The 22701-nt window shown below is 37.1% G+C and overlaps 1 long non-coding RNA gene and 1 pseudogene across 1 annotated transcript in view; one reads left to right on the top strand and one right to left on the bottom strand.

Annotated features, from left to right (window-relative positions):
* The first annotated feature begins 237 nt into the window (after positions 1-237).
* On the top strand, positions 238-1002 carry LOC145515832 (glutamine synthetase pseudogene; annotated as a pseudogene).
* A 2780-nt stretch (positions 1003-3782) lies between these two features.
* LOC145521382 (uncharacterized) overlaps positions 3783-22701 on the bottom strand; it is a 186526-nt gene continuing 167607 nt past the window's right edge. Inside the window, exon 6 of the long non-coding RNA XR_014065362.1 lies at positions 3783-6257. This is a non-coding gene — a long non-coding RNA (uncharacterized LOC145521382). The remainder of the gene's footprint in view (positions 6258-22701) is intronic.

The raw sequence follows: 22701 nt of genomic DNA, 5'->3' as shown, positions 1-22701 counted from the left end.
AGATCCCTAATGTGAATTAATTGCAGCATAATAAGTGATGTTGCTGCTGCTGCTGCTAAGTTGCTTCAATCATGTCCGACTCTGTGCAACCCCATAGACGGCAAGACCATATGTTAAAAAGAAGGAAAAGAATGGAGAGCCAAGAATGGGAGAAGAGCAGGCTGTCTAAGCGGCACCCCAGCCTGCTGGTCTCTTCTCCTCACCTCGCTCTTGCGGCCTGCCCAGCCTGCCACTTGCATGGCACCCAGAACACCTTCTACCACGGCCACCTCGGCCAGTTCCCGCTTGGACAAAGCCATCAAGCAGATGTACATGGCCCTACCTCAGGGTGAGAAAGTCCAAGCTATGTACATCTGGATCGACGGTACTTCAGAAGGACTGTGCTGCAAGACCTGAACCTTGGATTCTGAGCCCAAGTGCATAGAAGAGTTGCCCAAGTGAAATTTTGATGGCTCTAGGACTTTTCAGTCTGAAGGCTCCAACAGTGACATGTATCTTGTCCCTGCTGCCATGTTTCAGGACCCTTTCTGCAAGGGCCCCAACAAGCTGGTGTTCTGTAAAGTCTTCAAGTACAACCAAAAGCCTGCAGAGATCAATTTAAGGCATACCTGTAAACGGATAATGGACATGGTGAGCAACCAGCACCCCTGGTTTGGAATGAAGCAGAAATATACCCTCATGGACACAGATGGACACCTCCTTGGTTGGTCTTCCAATGGCTTTCCTGGGCCCCAAGGTCCATACTACTGTGGTTTGGGAGAGGAAAAGGCCTATGGTAGGAATATTGTGGAGGCTCACTGCCAGGCCTGCTTGTACGCTGGCATCAAGATCGGGGGCACGGACGCCAAGGCCATGCCTGTGCAGTGGCTATTCCAGATAGGGCCCTGTGCAGAAGTCGAGGTGGGAGATCGGCTCTGGGTGGCCCGCTTCATCTTGCATCGTCTGTGGTCTTCTGAACGAACTGGCGACAAGCCCTTCCATTATCAGTACCACGTGGACTAGACTTGCAGCCTCAAAACCCCTCCTAATACTACATCTTGCTCCCATTCTCACCCCTCTCAGTGTCCTAGTAGCTATAACTCAAAAGCGGGAATATCAAGGTCTTTTTTCTTTTTTTTAATTTCTCAAACTCAGTTAATATCTCTTGTTTCCTGTGGTCAGGATTGAAGGGGTCAAGTTCTTAATCACTTCACAACCACCTACCTACCCCCACCCTTTTCTATTTCCCGTCACTGAAGCTTTCTGGAGCATTAGTTGAGAGGCGGGGAAAACATAACCACTGCTTCCGTTTAATCAGGTGTGTTTGTCCAATAGGCACAGCTCTCCGGACAGAGAGCCCAGTCATTGTGAAGGGATGGGGAGGACTTTTCTGAGTGGTTGTTGAGTGCGGGGCGGCGGTGGGGGTGGGTAATGGATTCTGTGGTTAGGTTAACATTTCCCTTCTTGGTGTGAAGTTCCATTTCTTACAAGTTTGTAACCAACTTTCTATTAAAAGTGAGAATTAGGAGAGAAGAAAGGGTGGGAAGTCAGGTAGGAAAATGCCCTAGATCTCCTGGTGTGGTGCTTCCCTTTCCTGGGACTCAGTGCCCTGACAGAATCAGCATAAATGGATGGATAGCCCTACTTTAAAAGAAAAGATTCTCATTGTGGGGCCCTCCATTTACAACACAAAGCACAGTAGTATTTTTATACTTAAATATAAAAACAAAAAATTTATATACATGCTGCTGTTGCCGCTAAGTCGCTTCAGTTGTGTCCGACTTTGTGCAACCCCATAGACGGCAGCTCACCAGGCTCTGCCGTCCCTGGGATTGGGTGTGCAGGTAAATGTGTGTTTTCTCTTTAGGGAGAGAAAGCCATTCTGGTTATGGGGAACACAAATTTGAGACAAATAGTCTGGTTAGAAATTAAGGATCTTCTTTTGTGTCGGGGTGGGGATGGGGGAGGCCGTGCTGGAAAAGTTGGCTGTTTGGGGCTGTTATTACCTCACTACCACTTCAAGGCTTCTCTCTGCCCTGCTTTCCCTTCTGCGGAGGCTGACATTGGTTGATTAATAGGTGGAAGCCCAAGATAGCAGTAGCCATCCACTGATCCCTGGGTTTAAAAGACACACATGTACTTGTACGCACAGGGTTTGGAAATACAAGTTGGCTGGTCAACTTGAGCATGTTATTGACAAGGGGATATTGGGGTTATTTTCCAGTGGGACTATCATGTCACTAAAGCAGGCCTTATGATATATTTAAAAAAAAAAAGCAAAGCAGAAGTTAGATTTTAATCATATTTGTAGGGTTTCTAGGTCTTTGTTTTACAGAATTGCTTGTTTGCTTCAGCTGTCTCCTCCCCATCTCCGCTCTGGAAGAGAGGGGACAAGTCTGTAGTTCAAACAGTTGTAATTTTGTATCTTGGTGTCTGTTCTCTGAGTGTGAAATAGTCCCTTCTTTTGTTAAGATTCCTGAGGAGTTATTATTCTTTTCTTTTATAATAAAAATAAACCCCACCTTTGTCCTTACAAAAAAAAGAAAAGAATGAATGAATAGAAAAGTGAGTGGTCACTTAGAGAAGTATGCAAATGAGATTTAAAGAAGCTAAACTGATCAGCCTCTGCCCTCAATGAAAGAAGAAGAGCTCTTGAGAGCTTTAGAGAGCTATGGATCTAATCAGAGGGGTGCTTTTCAGCTTTCTGCAGATGTGGATGAACTAACCTGATTCCATGATATAAAGAAAAGTCTGACTGCTAATTTCCAGAACTTTGCTGGAACATTCAGTCAAGTCCATCACTAAAAACATCTCTAAGTATAGATTGATACATTTAATTAACTGCACTGTATATAAACCTTCTAAATTTTGACTAGATTAATACATTTGATTAACTACATTGTATATAAACCTTCTATAATTTTGACTATTCCATTGACTTTGTAAGAAATTAACCATCTCTGGTTGTGCTGATAAAACTTTGCATCTGGAATGCAAGCCTGAGACACACTATCCTTTAAGTGTTCAGGGACCTCCTGGAAGAAGAATTTGTATCCTTCCCTTGAGCACTAATTGGAGAAAGAAATGGCAACCTACCCTAATATTCTTTCCTGGAAAATTCCATGGATAGAGGAGCCTGGTGGGATGCAGTCCGTGGGGTAGCAGAGAGTTGGACACAACTTAGTGACAGAGCATGTTCTTGAGCACTAATACTAGCTATACCCAAACTGGATGGAATATTTTATTTTGCATTTTGCACTTCAGAGCTTATTAACTAAGTAGATAAATAACTATAATGTTACAGCACACAAAATGCATCAAAATGTATATTCATTATAAAGCTTAAGGTTAGATTTATTATTTTTTAAGATCTTAATTCGTTTGTTTTTTACATCTTAAATCTTCTGGAGCACAATAATAACTAAGAAAGAGTTTCCACATTTTCTTTTCTTTAAATATGCCTTTAAACAAAAACTTATGTCAAGTTAATAGATTAGTTTATTTGAGAGATTCTAAGTTTATAATAGAACAAGTTAAAATGACTCACATTTAAATTAACAAAGTCTTAAATTTGAAATTAGATGGTTGGGCCCATATGCACATGTATTCTTTGGAAAACTTTAGGACAATAAAAAATACATTAAGGAAACTTCAAAGAAGGAGCTGTCTCATTTGTTCAACCATCAGGAACTGTTCCCATGTGTACAAGATAGTTTTCTCTCTTTTAGAGGGAATCAACACTTGGAATTACAGAAATCACTGTACTGAATAGATTCTTTTTGCTTTCCCCACACAGGGGCATGATTTTTTTTTTAATTAATTAATTAATTTTTTTGAAGGATAATTGTTTTACAGAATTTTGCTGTTTTCTGGGCATACTTTTTAATTTATCTACCTTAAATGGCATTCACAACTTTTTTGGACCATCAAGACAAACTATTTAATGGCCCATGATATTTAATGGTATGTTTCAAATATACTCTTAAAGAGATAGTTTTAACTTCATCCAATAGAAAACCAAGATATATTTTAACCTGAAATGTGGTTCCCTTTCTGATGCACAGAACAATGTCTCTTTTAAAAAATATTGTGTAAACTAGGAGTTTCATTTATTTCTCTCTTAATTAACCCAATTTGCTTTTAAGAATGTCTCCTGACTCACACTCTCACAAAATAAGTGTGTTTGCCCCTGAAGAAACAAAGCTGCTCATAAATGGTTAATTTTTCAAAAGACATTTGAGGATTCAGAAGATGTAGCTTAACATCAATATCTGGATGAAAATTGTAGCTATTTTCATTTCAGATTGGGTAATTTCATTATTATTTCTAAAAAGTTAAAAAAAAAAAAAAGACAAGTGTGATTTATTTAAAAAATCACACAAGCCACCCAAGCTTTATCTGCCCAAGTAGACAGGAAATTGCTGTTGTTGACATAATGCCAAAGAAAGGTGATGAGGAACTGGGCTCAAAACAGCATTTTCATTTCCAAATGTCATTTAGAAGTTGATCATTTTGGATATTATGCAAAATTTCCACTCAATATTCTCATATGAATTTTCCTTCCATATTATTTTAGGATCATCCAAAGAACCTAGATGATGAATAAACAGTGTGTATCTTTTACAAATCTCACTTTCAACATTTCCACACACATTTTCAGAATCGATCAGTGTCCCCCACTCTCTATCCCACTCCAATAAACTTAAGAGATGATTATTTTGATGTTCTAGCAATCATACCACCAAGTCAAAAGACAGATACATATCACAGAGAGTATTTCCAATTAATATTATGCTGATACATGTCCTCACTTTGTAGAGATATTTCATTCTCAAAAATTCTACAAATAAGCCATGTGTCTATGGCATGGCGATGACTAGAGTAAAAGCGTCTTTCACTACATGAGTCAGACACATCTTCTGATGTTTCCTACAGACTCTAGACAGATCACAAGCTGCTAACTTTTCAGTGACATTTTCAAAATCAGTACAAAGTACAAAGAGGCTACACATGTCTTTTCTCACTTGAAGGTGATTTGGGCTCATTTCTCTCTGTCTATCAGGCTCTCCGTGACACTCCAATTCCTTTGGGGTTGTTTGGTTAGTTGATTTGTTTGGGTTTTCTTTCCCTGCCCTCTCTGTCCCCACCACCCATTCTTAAGAAAAAAACGATGAACATACAGAGCTGGAGGTGGGAAAATCTCATTTTCCACAAAGTTAATGAGTCCTGAGACAACAGCAATATTGAGGGAGTAAGAGGATTACAAATTCTGACATTTGTCTCAAGATCCCATTTAAAGGAATGCAACAGCATTTATAATATTTTCACCCAATATCCTTGAGCTTGCTCAATCTCCTTAAAAAGCTTTGAAATAAGTTCCCAACATCTTTCAAGCAGTTTCACTTAGAACAGATCCTGCTAGATTTCACAGCAAAATAAAGACTAAATGTAATAAGTTGAATATTATATTTTTCTAACCCATGTAAGTTTCAAATATTTTTTAATGAAGAATAAAAAAATTACAAATGAAAGAGACAACAAGCAAAATTAATCCACATACATCCCTGAGAATGGCTATGGAAGCAGTAGATTGTACAAGGCATTGGAGTATTGTCCTAATTCACACTATGTTGTCAGTAACACAGACGTCACAGCTTTTACTTCTCTATCACTCTATTAAGAAAGTTATATTCAAACATTCTAGCTTAATGGACAGTGAGCAAAATTAGCAGCCATCAACAGCCTCACTGTCTGAAAATGGATGACAGCAGTATCATACCCACCCAGGGTAGCCCTGGGAACCACCCAAGGGCAAAGTGACTCCGTTGGATGCTAGGACAGAGGCAGAAGTGCTTATCTTTCAAACAGCAAGTGTCCTCATGGATTTGGTTCCTCCATTCAGGAAACAGAGATGTTCCTACTAGTTACCAGGCCTTCTCTTCCAGGGGACCATCCCACACTGAGAGGGGTTGCCCAGCTGCTCCTGAGCCCCGGACACTCCAGGGCACACAGAGCAGTGCTGGCTGCAGTTGGCTTGGTTGCTCTAGTTTATCAAATCAAGCCTCCTCTTACCTCGATTTCCTTGCTCTTCTCTTTGTTTCTGCCCATTGAACTTCTCCCATTGCTGGCCATCTCCTGAGCGGGGATTACGGAAATCTCGTGGAGGGGCATACTGGCAGGGCTGCAGGTGGCCAGTCCCTGACTGGATCCCTTATCTCTTCACTCGCCCTCAGGAGCCCACTTGCACAGTTCATATCCTGGCTTTGCCAAGCTCAGTTCTAAACAAAAAGGGGGAAAAAGTGTTTGAGAAACTATGCAGCAGAAGCCAGGATCTCTGGCCAAAAGGTCAAACATACTGAAAGGAAATCGAAAAGAAAATGCAAGAGCAAATAGTACAGAGAGTGTTGCATCTCAAAAGGACGATTTACTGCAAGTCATAACTGCACCGTTTTCTCAGTGGAGCACCCCTTCTCCTCTAGGAGCATTATGGGAGACAATTCAATTTCTATGGTACCTAATAACTGTCACAGAAACCAAGGAAACCTAGATCTCGCAGGCCCTTATTAGCAACCACATTTGCAGCGGCTGCTGCTTCTGCTTTTGTTTTTTCCTGATTCCCCAGGAGTCCACTAAGCACCCAGAGACACTGCATCCTGCTGACTAGGTAAATAAGCAGAAGGCTGAAGAGCTTAGCATCCTATTTGGAGCCAAATCTCTTCCTTGAGAAGAATGTCTAGCTGGCTGTGTCCTTAATGCATCTGCAATAATCTGCTTAGGTCAAAGGATCTGCCTTGAAGTGAAGAGCATCCAATGAGGTATTAAAAAATAAGAGACAGAGACTGGGAACAAGTGCAGATATCTTTCTTCAGCTGGTTATTAAAGAGAGCAGACTGCTGCCTGCACCTTTCTCAGTAAGATATCAGCAACACAAGTCAGAGGTATTGTTATCCCAAGGCTTGGAGCCCCACAGCACCCATTTCTGCTTTACTGCAACTCACGTGCTTCTGGAAATACATCATTAGAACCAAGAGTATTTTCTCCTTGCTTTTCCAGGAAAGGAGTAGGCTCTGCTAAGGACTTTATCGTCCCCTTTATAGATATGCAATTTGGAGAAAATAAATGGCTAATCTAAATTTCTGCTCTTCCAAAAAAAAAAAAAAAATCAATATCCTTGTGGAGTGAATTATTAAAATATATTAACTTTTAAAAGATCCCTTTTCTCCTGTCATTCTGTCTTCTTTGTTAGGATATTTGATATTCTGTTTTTAAAATGACAGACTTTTTCTTATTGTAATACATGCACTTTCTATTTTCTAGACATTGTGAACAAATCAGGTCTTCTGCTATCTTTTATGTTTTTTTCACATAAGTGAAGCAAAGATCAGGAAATTAGCTTTTATATGTTTTCAGACATTGCTTATGAGTTCAAATTTGTCCCTAATCACATAGGAGATATTCAAAGTAGTTTCTAGCTGCAATTCATCTCTAACTAGCTTTCTATTCCGCAACTATAATGCCATTTCTATATGACATTCCAATTTGTTTAAACTCTGGCAAAGGTAAAAAAGTGGAAAATGTAGTACCGGTATCGGCAATTAAAAAGCTAAAGATCATCGAAGATTGCTAAAAATCTTTCATTAAAATATTTACTTAAATGAACACTTTGATGCACTTGTAAGCATAGCCTAACTTTTCAACCTAAATTTGCCACCTCACATGAGCTCTCACAGGTGGCTCTGTGACCACGAGGCTCACCTTGGGGTGTTCCCTAACACATAGATGGATCTATGAGACTCACTTTACCACAGACTCAGGTTCAGCAGGGTGGCAGGGAAAACGTGAGGTGGACATTTCTTTAATAGATCACTGATGATTCTAACATAAACCAATTTTGAAAATCACCACAGGATAGCAATAAAATAACCTTAGAACAATAAGCTATTTAAACTTTACCTAGTGACAAGTGTCTTGCTTTAAAATAGTAAAATAAATTTTAAAAAAAGTTAGATAGCCCTAAACTTAGTATTTATTCCTCATCATTCTGAGTTTACAAAGTACATCTGGAAAACTTTAATGAAGGAGCTTAAAAGCCAAACCCTTCCAAAACTGTTCTATCCAAAGTTAAGCAGATAATGCTTAGACATTTCTGTAGCTCTGGGATCACATCTGTGACCTGTAATTGTGAGGTGGGTATTTTCTTACTTTAAAAATAAGCGTTAATCCCTCTATCTAAAAGGATTGTCTTAATTAAGGGAAGGATAGGAATAGAAATCTGTAAGTTTAATCGTGTGTGACAAATACTAAAATGCAAATTATGAATCTGTTTAAAAATGTAATATCATCTGTGTTTCCATCCATGAAAATTTCCATAAAAAGCTAAGGCAGCTTTCCAGATAATTTAGATACTTTTGCTTAAAATATTCATTGAAGTTACAGAAAGGAGGTTTTTAGCTTGAATTAACTAAATGGCTGTCTTAAGCCTTTACTTCATTATGCATGTGTGGTTATCCTTTGTTTACTCTGAAGTCTTTTTTTAAATATTAGATTTTAATTTCAAGCTAATTTGATTTATGTGGTTGAGCTATTTCAATTAGTTTCCTTTTACCTTAAAATTTAAACATAAATCTGAAAAATATTTACTTTGTCAAATATTTAGCACACTAAAAAAGACCAGTTGTTATTTAATAATTATGGTTTATTATGTCTTTTCAACTAAATGCTTCATAAATTACAAGAATAATTACTAACCAGGATGTTTAATAAATACTTACCTAGTACTGTATTCGATACTGGCACACATTGAGCTTTTAAAATTTTTAAATCAGGGAAAAAATGCTTTCAACACTCTGTGGGTTCTAACACTGCATAGCCTTGGAACACTGGATCCTACACCAGTCAATATCAAGGATGCACTTATCTAACACTTTTCCTTAAGCAGCTCCCAAAGTGCTCTGCTAGCTGGAAGCATGGAATCTTGCTGGGATCACTCTGTACATAACAATCCAAAGCTAAAAGAAAGGTAATGAAATGCAGTTCTCCTGTGGGAGCACAGTCTGCTTTGTTCAGTAATTAAACACTATGGAATAAACAAGAAGCAAAGCACTCAACAGCTGAACACTACCAGACACTGGCCCCCACATCAGAGACGAGTCCTGGATGTCAGAATCACTTAGCTGATTTGTGTCTACGTGCACCAGCAATCATAAGACATGATTCAGAGTTACAAACTTATTTTTGTTGATATTATTGACCATAATTATTGAGGAAAACAGCTTGGATCCACTTGGATATTATTTCACACACATGACTGAATTGCATTTGCTTTGCTGCCATCTTTTGGGTTCCAACCTCTGGCTCTGAAAACAGTATCCCAATCACTAAATCTGGCTAATAACTTTGAGATTTGCAGGTGGTAATTCTAATGCTGGAACCTCAGCCTTCCCGAAGAGGTTCTGATTTGGTGCTTCTCCTTGGTCTCAATGGCCTCTGTTGTCTCTAGTTTAAAAAGAAAACAAAATGAAATACCCATCTAATCCTCTACTGTAAGACCTACCTAAGTCTTTGCCAGCTTCAAAAACTAAAATGAGCTCTAAAGGGTTTATTAGTTTGACTGTAATTAAGTAAGAAAAGAAACACAGTATTAGGCAAAGACAAGGAACCAAGTAACATCTTCTGTGTTTTCTGAACCATGCTAGGAGTTAAGGGGCAGGAGGTTATATATAAAATTATGTGGGACAGTGTCAGTAGTTAAGCAGTTTGCTGTGTCATTAGGAGGATGTGACTCCCACAGCTAAGTCAGGTTGAAAACATACCTGGTACAATACAATCAATATTTGAGACATAAATAGAATATTGAAAGTAGGGTCGAAGAAGCTTGAGCACCAGGAACCATTATAGGTCTAAATAGTTCATCTTGAAGAGGAATTGGGGTCCAGGTTGGAGCTTAGTACAGACAAGATGAGGGCTTCCCTGGTGGCTCATATGGTAAAGAATCTGCCTGCAAAGCAGGAGACCTGGGTTTAATCCCTAGGTCATGAAGATCCCCTGGACAAGGGAATGGCTACCCACTCCAGTATTCTTGCCTGGAGAATCTCATGGACAAGAAGGAACTTGCAAGTTACTACCGTGAGTTACTACATGAGTTACTACAAGTTATTACAAAGAGCCATACACAGCTAAGTTTTACTTTAAGACAAAACTGACTTTCACTTTTCACTTTTTTCACAGATAGAATGACAGAGTCATTTCAAAGCACAGAGATGAGGGTGAGGTTGGTGTGTGCCTTAGGACACTAGTTTAAAAGCCACAGAAAATTTGTTTAAAGTTATCAAGTTACTTAAGCCATGTGTGGCCATTCGAATATGACACATTGAAACTTGGGAGGAAGAAACTTGCAAGGGCATTGAAAAAATAAAAGCAAAACCAGTCTATGAAAAGCAGTATTGCAGTTATAGGGCTTCCCAGATAGCTCAGACAGAAAAGAATCTGCCTGCAATGCAAGAGACCTGGGTTCGATCCCTGGGTCAGGAATATGCCCTGGAGAAGGGAATGGCTACCCACTCCAGTATTCTTGCCTGCAGAATTCCGTGGACAGAGGAACCTGGTGGGCTACAGTCCATGGGGGTCACAAAGAGTCGAACATGACTGAGTGACTAACACACACATCAAAGTTATAAATACATTGACAGAGATCAGAAAGTAATAAAGATAAGAACTTTAAGAGACTCCTGAAAATGGAAACAAAGCATTCTGAATGGGGGCAAAGATATTTCTTAGCACATCCTTGTTGAAAAGGAGGAAACCTGGATGGCACTGGAGGGCCACTGTCCCAGGCCATTGAGAAGAATGAATGAGTAATTTGCACCACACAAAAACCTTATGATAGGTGATTTAAAAAAAGAAGAGAAAGAGACTTGGATTGAAATGCTATTTTTCTTGGGGAAATTTGGAACCACATATTTGTGTAGACTTATGTAGTGTTATGGAAAAACTTAAACAAGCAAAATAAGATTGATAGGAATAATGTGAGGGAGAAAAATAAAGTGAAAAATACTAAAAAGTTCTTGTTCTAGGTTTATAAGAATGTGCAATGTAATAAAACATTTCTTAAATGGTCTGTTTTTCTGTTTTGTCTGATAGTTGGAATTCACCTTGTGATTATATGTGGTATATACAAGCATCCTTTGGAATTAGAGAAACATCCATTTAATGTAGACATTCTGCCCGTGCAGAACTCTCAGAAGCAACTAGACAATCAGCTTACAAAACTCAAGACAGAATGATGGCTCAGATAAATCCTGAAGGTACTGGATTTTATTCTCTGGAAAGTATTGCTCCTAATTTTCAACACCTCTATTTTCTGAAGTTGAAGCAGATTACAGTGAAGCTAAGGAGTTCATTTCAGTCTTTTGAAGCATCAATAGTAATCCTCACAACCCCATAAAATGTGTGATAATTACAGCAGGCACTGAAATAGTCTGTTGGATTAGTTTGGATTCTTCGGTTCAGTTAAGTTCAGTCACCCAGTCATGTCCGACTCGTTGGGACCCCATGGACTGCAGTACACCAGGCCTTCCTGTCCATCACCAACTCCTGGAGTTTACTCAAACTCATGTCCATTCAGTGAGTGATGCCATCCACCACCTCATCCTCTGTTGTCCCCTTCTCCTCCTGCCTTCAATCTTTCCCAGCATCAGGGTCTTTTCAAATGAGTCAGTTCTTCACATTAGGTGGCTATAAAGTATTGGAGTTTCAGCTTCAACATCAGTCCTTCCGATGAATATTTTGGACTGATTTCCATTAGGATAGACCAGTGGAATCACCTTGTTGTAGTCCAAGGGACTCTCAAGAGTCTTCTTCAACACCACAGTTCAAAAGCATCATTTCTTCAGCACTCAGCTTACTTTATAGTCCAACTCTCACATCCATACATGACTACTGGAAAAACCATAGCCTTGACTAGACGGACATCTGTTGGCAAAGTAATGTCTCCAGTTTTTAATATGCTGCCTAGGTTGGTCATAGATTTTCTTCCAAAGAGTAAGCATCTTTTACTTTCTTGGCTGCAGTCACCATCTGCAGTGATTCTTGAGCCCCCAAAATAAAGTCTGACACCATTTCCACTGTTTCCCCATCTATTTGCCATGAAGTGATGGAACCAGATGCCATGATCTTAGTTTTCTGAGTGTTGAGCTTTGAGCCAACTTTTCACTCTCCTCTTTCACTTTCATGAAGAGATTCTTTAGTTTCTCTTCACTTTCTGCCATAAGGGTGGTGTCATCTGCATATCTGAGGTTATTAATATTCTCTCAGGAATCTTAATTTCAGCTGTGCTTCTTCCAGCACAACATTTCTCATGATGTACTCTGCATAGAAGTTAAATAAGCAGGGTGACAATATACAGCCTTGATGTACTCCTTTTCCTATCTGGAACCAATCTGTTGTTCCATATCCAGTTCTAACTGTTGCTTCCTGACCTGCATACAGGTTTCTCAAGAGGCAGGTCAGGTGGTCTGGTATTCCCATCTCTTTCAGAATTTTCCACAGTTTATTGTGATCCACACAGTCAAAGGCTTTGGCATAGTCAATAAAGCAGAAATAGATGTTTTTCTGGAACTCTCTTGCTTTTTCGATGATCCAGCGGATATTGGCAATTTGATCTCTGGTTCCTCTGCCTTTTCTAAAACCAGCTTGAATATGGAATTTCATGGTTCACATATTGCTGAAGCCTGGCTTGGAGAATTTTGAGCATTACTTTACTAGCATGTGAGATGAGTGCAATTGTGCGGTAGTTTGAGCATTCTTTGGCATTGCCTTTCTTTGGGATTGGAATAAAGCTGACCTTTTCCAGTCCTGTGACCACTGCTGAGTTTTCCAAATTTGCTGGCATATTGAGTGCAGCACTTTCACAGCATCATCTTTTAGGATTTGAAATAGCTCAACTGGAATTCCATCACCTCCACTAGCTTTGTTCATAGCGATGCTTTCTTTATTTTTTTTAATTAGTTTATCTATTTTTTAACTTTACAATATTGTATTTGTTTTGCCATACATTGCCATGAATCCACCAAGGGTGTACATGTTTTCCCCTTCCAGTACCCCCCTCCCACCTCCCTCCCCATCCCATCCCTCCGGGTCACCCCAGTGCACCAGCCCCGAGTGATGCTTTCTAAGGCCCACTTGACTTCACATTCCAGAATGTCTGGCTCTAGGTGAATGATCACACCATCATGATTAACTGGGTCGTGAAGATCCCTTTTGTACAGTTCTTCTATGTATTCTTGCCACCTCTTCTTAATATCTTCTGCTTCTATTAGGTCGATACCATTTATGTCCTTTATTGAGCCCATCTTTGCATGAAATGTTCCCTTGGTATCTCCAATTTTCTTGAAGAGATCTCTAGTCCTTCCCATTCTATTGTTTTCCTCTATTTCTTTGCACTGATAATTGAGGAAGGCTTTCTTATCTCTCCTGCTATTCTTTGGAACTCTGATTTCAAATGGATATATCTTTCCTTTTCTCCTTTGCTTTTTGCTTCTCTTCTTTTCACATCTATATGACAAAAGAATTTCATCCTAAACAGTATCTTCTTTTTAGTTTCATAAGACTGATCTTTGCTCCTTTATAAATTGCTAGGAAAGAAAAAGATCATTTTGTTCAATTATCTTAAAAAAATGATGCTAGAATTAATCAAAATTCTAAGAAATGTAAGCATATATTAATATCTACTTAGCCTTATGGACATAGTTTAGGATTAAATAGAAACAATTTTTGATGCTGTATTTTTCTTTCTTGGCCAGACAAGTGGAATGAAAATTTTGTTTAAAAACCAAGATTTATTTTTGCAGATAAAGTTAGATAGTTTGCTCTCCTAGTACATATTAATACAAGTTAATCAACAACTTCATCTTTGCTAATGTCCTCTATAACTTTCAAAATATTCATATATCAGTTGAACTAGGAACAAATAGGAGAAGAAATGAATCCTTAGGGCAAATATATATCTATTTCTTCACATTTCAGAAAATGAAAAGTAGTCACCCCAAAGAATGCGCTGGGATCTAGGAGGGAGCTGGATTCATGGTAGGTTTTCAAGTCACTTGTTGCTTCAGGACCTTTCCTCACAGGTCTCCAAGGAATGGAGTAGGGGTCATTTTCACACCAGTGGTGATGCTCCACTGCACCATCAGAATCTCCACTGTCCCAGGAACCTCAGCCTCCTCAGAGCCCAGTAGCAAAGCTCCTCTCAGACTTTCAATGGATTAAAGAAGGAAATAGTAGTTTATCCTCACTCATGTCAAAACTCTGACTTAATGCATCAGAAAATTAAAGAGCAAATTTATGTGCTTCTTGTATGGATTCAAGATTTTAAGCAAACAACAATTGGCCCTGACATTCCTAATCAAGTACACACACACACACGCACATGCACAAAAACACAAAACAAATAACATTATTTTAGACTCCTAAATAAACTTTAAGTCCAGATGCAATGCATATATATATATATATATATATATATATAAATCTACATATATCTCAAAATTATTTGAGATATATAGCTCAAAATTATTTGTTTGCAGGCCCTATAAATGAGTTTCTCTTCCTTTATTCTGTGAAAGTTGAAAACAGAATCATAGAGTTTTATATTTGGTAGTAAAAATGGAAAGCACCCTACCATTTTATAGATGACCAGATTAAGTCCAAGTCGACCGTTCTGACATATTTGGAGATTAGTTGAAGGTAGAGTTAACGCAGAACAGTCTCCTGATCCACAAAGATTCCTCCCCTTTTGCCATAATCTGGCACAATCTTATGAATATAAAGCTTAGATATGTTACAAGTAAAGACAAGCTATGTAATAAATATATTTATTTATGAACATAATTACTCATTGGAAAAGACCCTGATGATGGGAAAGATTGAGGGCAGAAGGAGAAGGGGATGAAAGAGGATGAGATGGCTGGATGGCATCATCGATTCGATGGACATGGGTTTGGGTGGACTCAGGGAGTTGGTGATGGACAGGGAGGCCTGGCGTGCTGCAGTTCATGGGGTCGCAAAGAGTCGGACACGACTGAGTGACTGAACTGAACTGATGAACATAATATATTTTTTCAGTGTTAGCTGTTCTGAGAAATATATTTTATGATACAAAATGTGAATTACATGTATCTCTTCTTTGGAAACCTCATTTTATTAAATATTTTTTTTATTTATTTATGTAGTTTTAATTGGAGGATAACTGCTTTACTGCTTACAATATTGTGATGGTTTTTCCATACATAAACATGACACAGAGATGGATGCATATAGGCAGATGCCAGTGAAATTTGCAGCTATGCTATCACAGCCAGAGTGCTACCAAAAGCCTGAATCCAGCAGATGCTGTGCTATGATCTTGAGAAGGAATAGTCTCAGCTGACACCTTGATCTTGGACTTTAAGTTTCCAGAACTGTGAGACAATAAACTTTTACTGTTGAAGCCATTCAGTTTTTGGTACTTTGTTATGGCAGCCCTAGGAAACTAATTGACTCTTACTGACAGATCCTTTGACTTATTATTATTATTATTATTTTTACTATTTACCCTGACCAGCAGTGCATAAGTAACACACTTTTGGAGCATTACTAAAAATAACTGGCTATAATCCCATTTGAACAACATATTTTAAAAGACCATTGGGTGTACAAAACCACCCCTTAATCCTTTTGAGAACAAAATTGGTTATACTTATTTTTAAACCAGCATGTATTTTCCTTGTGGAATTTTAGAAATAAGCAAATGAAAGAAGACATGAGCTACTTAACTAATTGTGAGAAGGTAATATAATGTTCTTAGAAGAAAAAAAGTATTGAATTCACTAAATATTCTCTTTGCATATGTTCTTATTTTAAAATTAATGTCATGCTCTAAATTATTTTCAGGTATGGATGAAAATACTATGTCAACATTTTAATTTACCGTTATAAAAATAATATCATGATTAGAAAATAAGAAACAACTGAAACTTATTCCCCATTTGTTGCTTGTATTTTTGATGAATTAATATAATTTTGGCTAAACATGATCTATTCTTTATTCAGACAGCTAAGATAGGTCTGCAGTCCATGGGGTCGCAAACAGTCAGACACGACTGAGTGACTGAACTGAACTGACTGAAGATAGGTCTGCTTTCTTTCTAGGAAAAAGGAAAGGAATCTTCGAAGGATAAATTCATATTTCTACATTTCAAATACTGATAAAAAATTAGTAAAAGCACTCAGATATTTTTGTTTATAAGTATACAATAGATTTTCTTCCTCATCAAATCTAGTGAATTTTTTCTTCAACTAGACACACGTTCCAGTGAGTGGAAAATAATAGGTGTACAAAAATTAGAAAGCAATTTACTGAAACCTGAGCATCAAGAAAGCCATGCTACTCATATACCTGGGAAAACGGAAATGATATTCCAAGGGCCATTCGGGCTACCATATCAGGAAGTGTGTTCAACAGGAAAGCAGCCCGCATGAGAGGCGCAAGTCGGGAGCCTATGGGGCTCGACAGGACCTGAGAGCTGCCAAAGGTCATGCGGAGGCAGACAGTCTGGGGGTGGAGTCTTAGCCGAAGACTTGTATCTTCTGGTCCTGAGACAACATGTTCCTCAGGTAATGAGAGAGACCATCCACAACAGCCAAAACACTAGTCAGTGTTTCGGATAACAATGGGCCTCAAATTTTGGAGAAGCCGCTGCAGATAGAAAGAAGAGACCAAGAATGACACAGTGAGAGCCGTGGGCAGAAAAAAAGCAGCTTTAAAGTAGCCTGAGAATGAAGAGTCCACACCAGGGTCTGCATGGTGTTTGTTCCCTAATGTGAAGTGACAGGGGCTTGAATGAGCTAGAGAAAAGCATGAGAACGATGGTAAGTGGTTGAAATCAAGAGACCTGGCCGAGGTGTATCCTGAAATAATGGAACGCTTATTCCTTGCCTTGAACATAGTCTAGCAGATAGAAGGAAGGTTTTGACAATCCGAGATCTATGAAAGTCAAAACAGGCTACTTTTTCCCCCCCTATATTTTAGGAACAAACTTTATTGTTAGAATAAGGATATACAACCACTTACTGGGATGATTAAGGGATAAATAAAAAAATATCTTTCAAGAGTGGATTCAGTAACTTCTGAAATGTCTTTTAACGGGGGGTTCTATGACATTAGATTCTGTGTTTGTCCTTTGAACCTAAGATTGTTCCTTGTATAAAGATAGTAGCATTTTAAAGTTATGTATTTTAGTAAAGAAAAATTCACTATGGGTAGGAAGAGTGTAGCTGTTGATGACTTACTATTTTAAAAAAAAAAGAGTAAAAAGAGAAAAGGACAGGGGATGAGAGATGTTAGATCTTAACACAGAAGATTTAAATCATCAGATTGTGGCAAAAGTGTAAGTAGTTTACAATTACTAGACCTGTCTAGTTATTGACTATATTGTTTGTCAGTTATACATTCCTTTCCTACAATTTAAAATGATTGACCAACACACACACACACTCTATCAATACATGTAAAAGGTCTGAAAAAAGGTAAAATAACAGAACAGATTTCTAACATAGTTAATTTTGAAATACTGAAGATTTTTAAAAGTTATTACTGTAAAAAATTTATGAAGAAAAGACATTCAATAAAGATTAAAGGGTGTAAAATGTATGAAATGTTATAAAATATTTGAAAATGGGCTATTGATTATTTAAAAGTATTCTGTACTACTTTTTAAGAAGAAGAAATCAAAAGCTTTATCAGATGGATATTATGTCATTTTATGGGATGCTCTCTCTATCCATGATTTGATATCCAAAATCTGATAAATTAGAGCACTATAATAATAATTCAAATGCTTTCTTTATTTTTAATAATATTAATAATCATCTAGATATTTTCAAAGACAATAAGATTCTTAAATAGCATTAATTATTACACCAGGAATTCTGTGGTAAAACTTAAATGAAATAAGGCATGTCGACTTCTTGGGATGTGGCCTGTTGTTGAGAAGGCATTTAAGTAAATGTTAACCAGTCATATTTTACAAAGTTTATTTAATAAATGTTTTGACTACAAAAATATACTTAAAAGAATAATGAAGACTAAATATATTAAAAATATTTGGTATGTTCCTTCAAGTTTTACTTAAGAAAGGAGTATTCAAACACACAGTAAAACCAAGTATTTTACATGCAAAGAGAATTATTTCAATTTATTGATTAAATATAAATATGCATGCTAAATTGAAGAGCACTTAGCTTTCTTTGAAAACTAAGAATTGTAAGACAATAGTATATGTCTTGTACCCAAATAGTAGCTAACACAATGTAACTGTACGATCAGAGAGCTGCAGCAGCTCAGTTTGCTTATTATAAATCTGGATTATTATACTGCAGAAAATAGCAATGATGACACCAGTAATTACTATTTGTTAAGCCATCTTTATCTGGCGATTAATGTACCAGGCTCTCTTACATGTGTACATTACCCAACTTGGCTCTCACCATAAGTTTTCTGGGCAGAATAATTGTCTCCAATTATCAGAGAAGGGGGGCTTCCGTCATAGCTCAGTCAGTAAAGAATCCACCTGCAATGCAGGAGACCCAGGTTCTATTCTTGGGTCGGGAAGATCCCCTGGAGAAGGAAATGGCAATCCACTCCAGTATTCTTGCCTGGAAAATCCCATGGACAGAGGAGCCTGGCAGGCTACAGTCCATGAGTTCGCAAGAGTCAGATATGACTTAGCAACTAAACCACCACCAACAGAGAAGGGAACTAAGGTTCTGAGAGGTGTATGATTTGCCAGATCCCCACATATAGTCAATGACAGACTAAAGATTAACGGTAACACTGCCTGACGCGAAACACTTATAAAACAGCTTGTTAATAGAGACCACTGATTGATGGGCTGCAGAGCAATTATGATATTGATGGTGTAGATTCATCAAGGTACCCTGATTATGCCTTCCTTGCAGTGCACATCACAAAGCCTGTCAATGGATATTCTTAGAACTTTAGTAACAGTGACACCCAGCTCAATGCATTCTATCATAATGTCTTTGCTTTCATTGTAGTGGGCAAAACAAATATATACAGCACAAGGTCCTGTACTGCTACATCATTTCCTCAAGAATGTGGACCCAATGGAGTTCTAAATATGTCAAAAGTCTAGAAAATCAATTTTTAAAAGGTAGAATAAATGGTTGAAACATAGAGGATCTAACCTATTTTTATGTGAAAGTCGCTCAGTTGTCTCCGACTCTTTGCGACCTCATGGCCTATATGGTCCATGGAATTCTCCAGCCCAGAATACTGGAGTGGGTAGCCATTCCCTTCTGCAGGGGATCTTCCCAACTCAGGAATCAAACCAGGGTCCCCTGAATTGCTGGTATATACCTACTTTTATGCCAGATTATAAATCATTGAACTGAAAATATAAGTGGTTGGCAAGACATTATTTCCTGAAAATTTTCACAGATGGTTGTCACTCTGGATGTCAAATAATCAAGACTAGTAGCTAAATTTTAGAAAATGAATTTCATTTACTCCCATAAGAGCTCTGCATACACACAGCAATACTAAACAACTTTATCTAAACTACTAAATAGAGTAAATTAGATTATTTGTGTTGAATATTTACTGATATGATTACTGAATTGGATAGAATTTAATAATCTTCTTCAGTCCCTGTGGAGACAACTGAGGAAGAAGGAACACTTGAGTAGAATTTTAAGAGGTACTTATTCCCAGACATGCAATGGGCAAATATTTATAATTGGTTTCAAAATCAAATGCAATCTGAACTATAATTCTGTTATGAATTATACATAATTTTAAATTTGATTTAATTTCATTCATAGAAGAATAGCTATCTAAGAAAATGTTTACTGCCTGACATGAAACACCTTTAAAACAGCTTGTTAATAGAGAGCACTGATTGATGCTTTATTTATTAAATAAAACTGCATCAATATAATTAAGCAATAAAAATATAGATTACTATTTAGAACTTTAATATTAACTGGTGGCTTTTCATCTGTTAACAAACAAGTCTGCAATTGCCCAAGGATCATTTTTTCTAAAAATAGCTATAATCAGCATATGAATAAGATATGACAGAATGTAATGACCATTTAGTTCATATTAAAATTACCACATAAAGTTTCCGTTTAAAACAGAGAGTTCAACCCATCTGGAATCATATTGTTCAATAACCTACTTTTTGTTTTAAAGAAGAAACTACCATATATTTTATTACTTAAATAACTTACAAATAAAGACAACCATTCACTGTTACATGGAATCTATATGAGTTGACTGCTAGAAAAACATTTAATAACTTTACCTGAGGGCACTACATAAAGAGTTACAAAGCATGTGGTTAGATTATAAAATATCTGTGAAGCATAAGACAGATCATGACACATTCTAGGCACTCAAAAAGTTAAGTTACAAACACTTAGGAACAGAATGGAAATCACAGAATTCAGGCATATACAAGGCAAGATAGATAGGAGAAAGATAGATAGATAAAGTAATGGTGGGAAGATTTCTTCCTCATTTGCTCTGGGGCTCTTTTACCCACTGTATATAACTATATACAATTGTAAAGAAATATAAAACTGGGGAAATATGTTATACAAATGTTTCCAGGCAATGGTCAACCAAGTAACACAGACCAGTGATTTTTTAAAAAAGAAAACAATGAGAAGTTTCCTATGATCTTCTGGTTTTCTGCCACAAGGCAAATTCTGGATTCTGGTACAAAGAACAAAACCAGAACCTGGTTGCCTATCTTAATTGAGGAGATACAGATTGAGATGCAGGGAAATGAAGATGCCTAAAATTTGTGAAGAACTGGGAAGGACCTCAGGGAAAGATCTCCAGAAATCTGTATAAAGTTCCCCTTCAGTGATACAATAACATGCATGTTCATGAGATTGCACTCTGCAAAGAAGGAATGAAAGAGGAGCACCTGAGTGATAGAAGCCAAGCAAATCACAGAGGAGATATGCAGTTCAAGATCCAGCAAGTGAGAGAGGAGAGAATTTGTAAAATAATGGGATACTCAGCAGAGATCAGCAGACAAGTATATATTAGAGTTAATTCATCTATAGGCATTCAGAAACAAAGTTTAAAAGTCAGCCTTTATAAAACAAAATAAACCTCAAGCAAATGATCTGCAGGTTAAAACAAATTTTTTCACTTTTTAGAGGAAGATAATAAAATTCATTTTCTCAACAATGGAATATCTGGCACTGAATAAAACATAATTTGACATAAAAAGATACAGCAAAATATAATTAATAGTCAAGATTAATGTCATTTATATAAGAAATCTAAAAAAATATAGAATTGATAGAGTTAGCAAATAGTCATTATAATAGCTACTATAAATTGGCTCAGAGGGAAACAAATGGAATAAACAGATGAAAAATATTTTTTTAAAAGCCAAGTGAAACTTATAACTTTAAATAAGATAATATCTGAAATGAAATTTTACTAAATAGATTGAAAACAAAATTAGACATTTCATTAAAAAATAAGTAAACTCGAAGACATAGCAACAAAAAATCTAAACTTTTCACAGAGAGAAAAAAAGACTGTGAATATAAGGAGGAGTAAAATATGGGAGAAAATCAAGCAGTTTAATATTCATGCAAATGAAGGGTATGAAGGAAAAGAGAGAAGATGGGGCAAAAATTAATATTGAAAAACATAACAATCATTTTTTTTCCTAAAATGTATGTTAATTAGGTTCATAGATACAAGAAGCTTATCAAACACCAAACTGAAGAAATCGAAAGGAAATCAGATTCAAGTACACCAAATTCAAATTTCTGAAAACTTTTAACTAAAAGAAAATCTTAAATAACATTGGAGAGAAAAAGATCTGTTTAATATAGGGCAAGAAATATAAGAATCACACCAACTTCTCTTTAGCTCATCTGAAAGAAAGAAAAAACAAAAACAAAACTTGTTGACTCAAATTAAATACCAATGAAAATATCCTTCAAAAATAAAGGGAAGATAGCTTTCACACAAATAATAACTGAGGGAATTTATGCTAGCAGTCCTATATTGCAAAAACTGTTAAGGTATTTTCTCAGGCAGAAGAAAAGTGACACCAGATACAAAATTGTATCAACACAAAGGCATGGTGAGAACCAGAAATAGTATACACGTAAGCAATTATAAAAGATACTGTCTCATTAAATTTTTTATTTAAAATTGATTATTTAAAACTGCATTGTAGAGTTTATTATCAATAGGAACAACAAAAGGACAAAGACTGTGAAGAGATATGAAGAAGTGTATCAAGGTAAGGGTCTTACTTTTGTAAAACAGTGTTATATAGGGAATATATGTAAAATAGTATGAAGGTAGATGACAATGGTTAAGGAAGAATATCTAAACCGTGAAAATCATTATAAAAGTAAAATAAAGCAACATGGATCATAAGCTAAAGATAGAGACGATATTAAATTCTAAAATATGTGTGCATTCTAAATCGCTTCAGTCATGTCTAAGAATACTGGAGTGGGTTGCCACGCCTTCCAGCATGGGTCTTTCAGACCCAGAGATCAAACCCGAGTTTCTTATGTCTCCTGCCTTGAGAGGCGGTTTCTTTACCACTAGCACCAGGTGGGAAGCCCAAAACACTCAATCCTAAGTAAGGCGATAAGTAACAGGCAAGTTTGGCC

Source organism: Giraffa tippelskirchi, chromosome 1 (genome assembly GCF_054371585.1).
Source record: "Giraffa tippelskirchi isolate mGirTip1 chromosome 1, T2T-mGirTip1v1.2.pri, whole genome shotgun sequence".
In the NCBI taxonomy this organism is placed as follows: Eukaryota; Metazoa; Chordata; class Mammalia; order Artiodactyla; family Giraffidae; genus Giraffa; species Giraffa tippelskirchi.
This window is presented reverse-complemented; position numbering and strand designations above follow the sequence as displayed.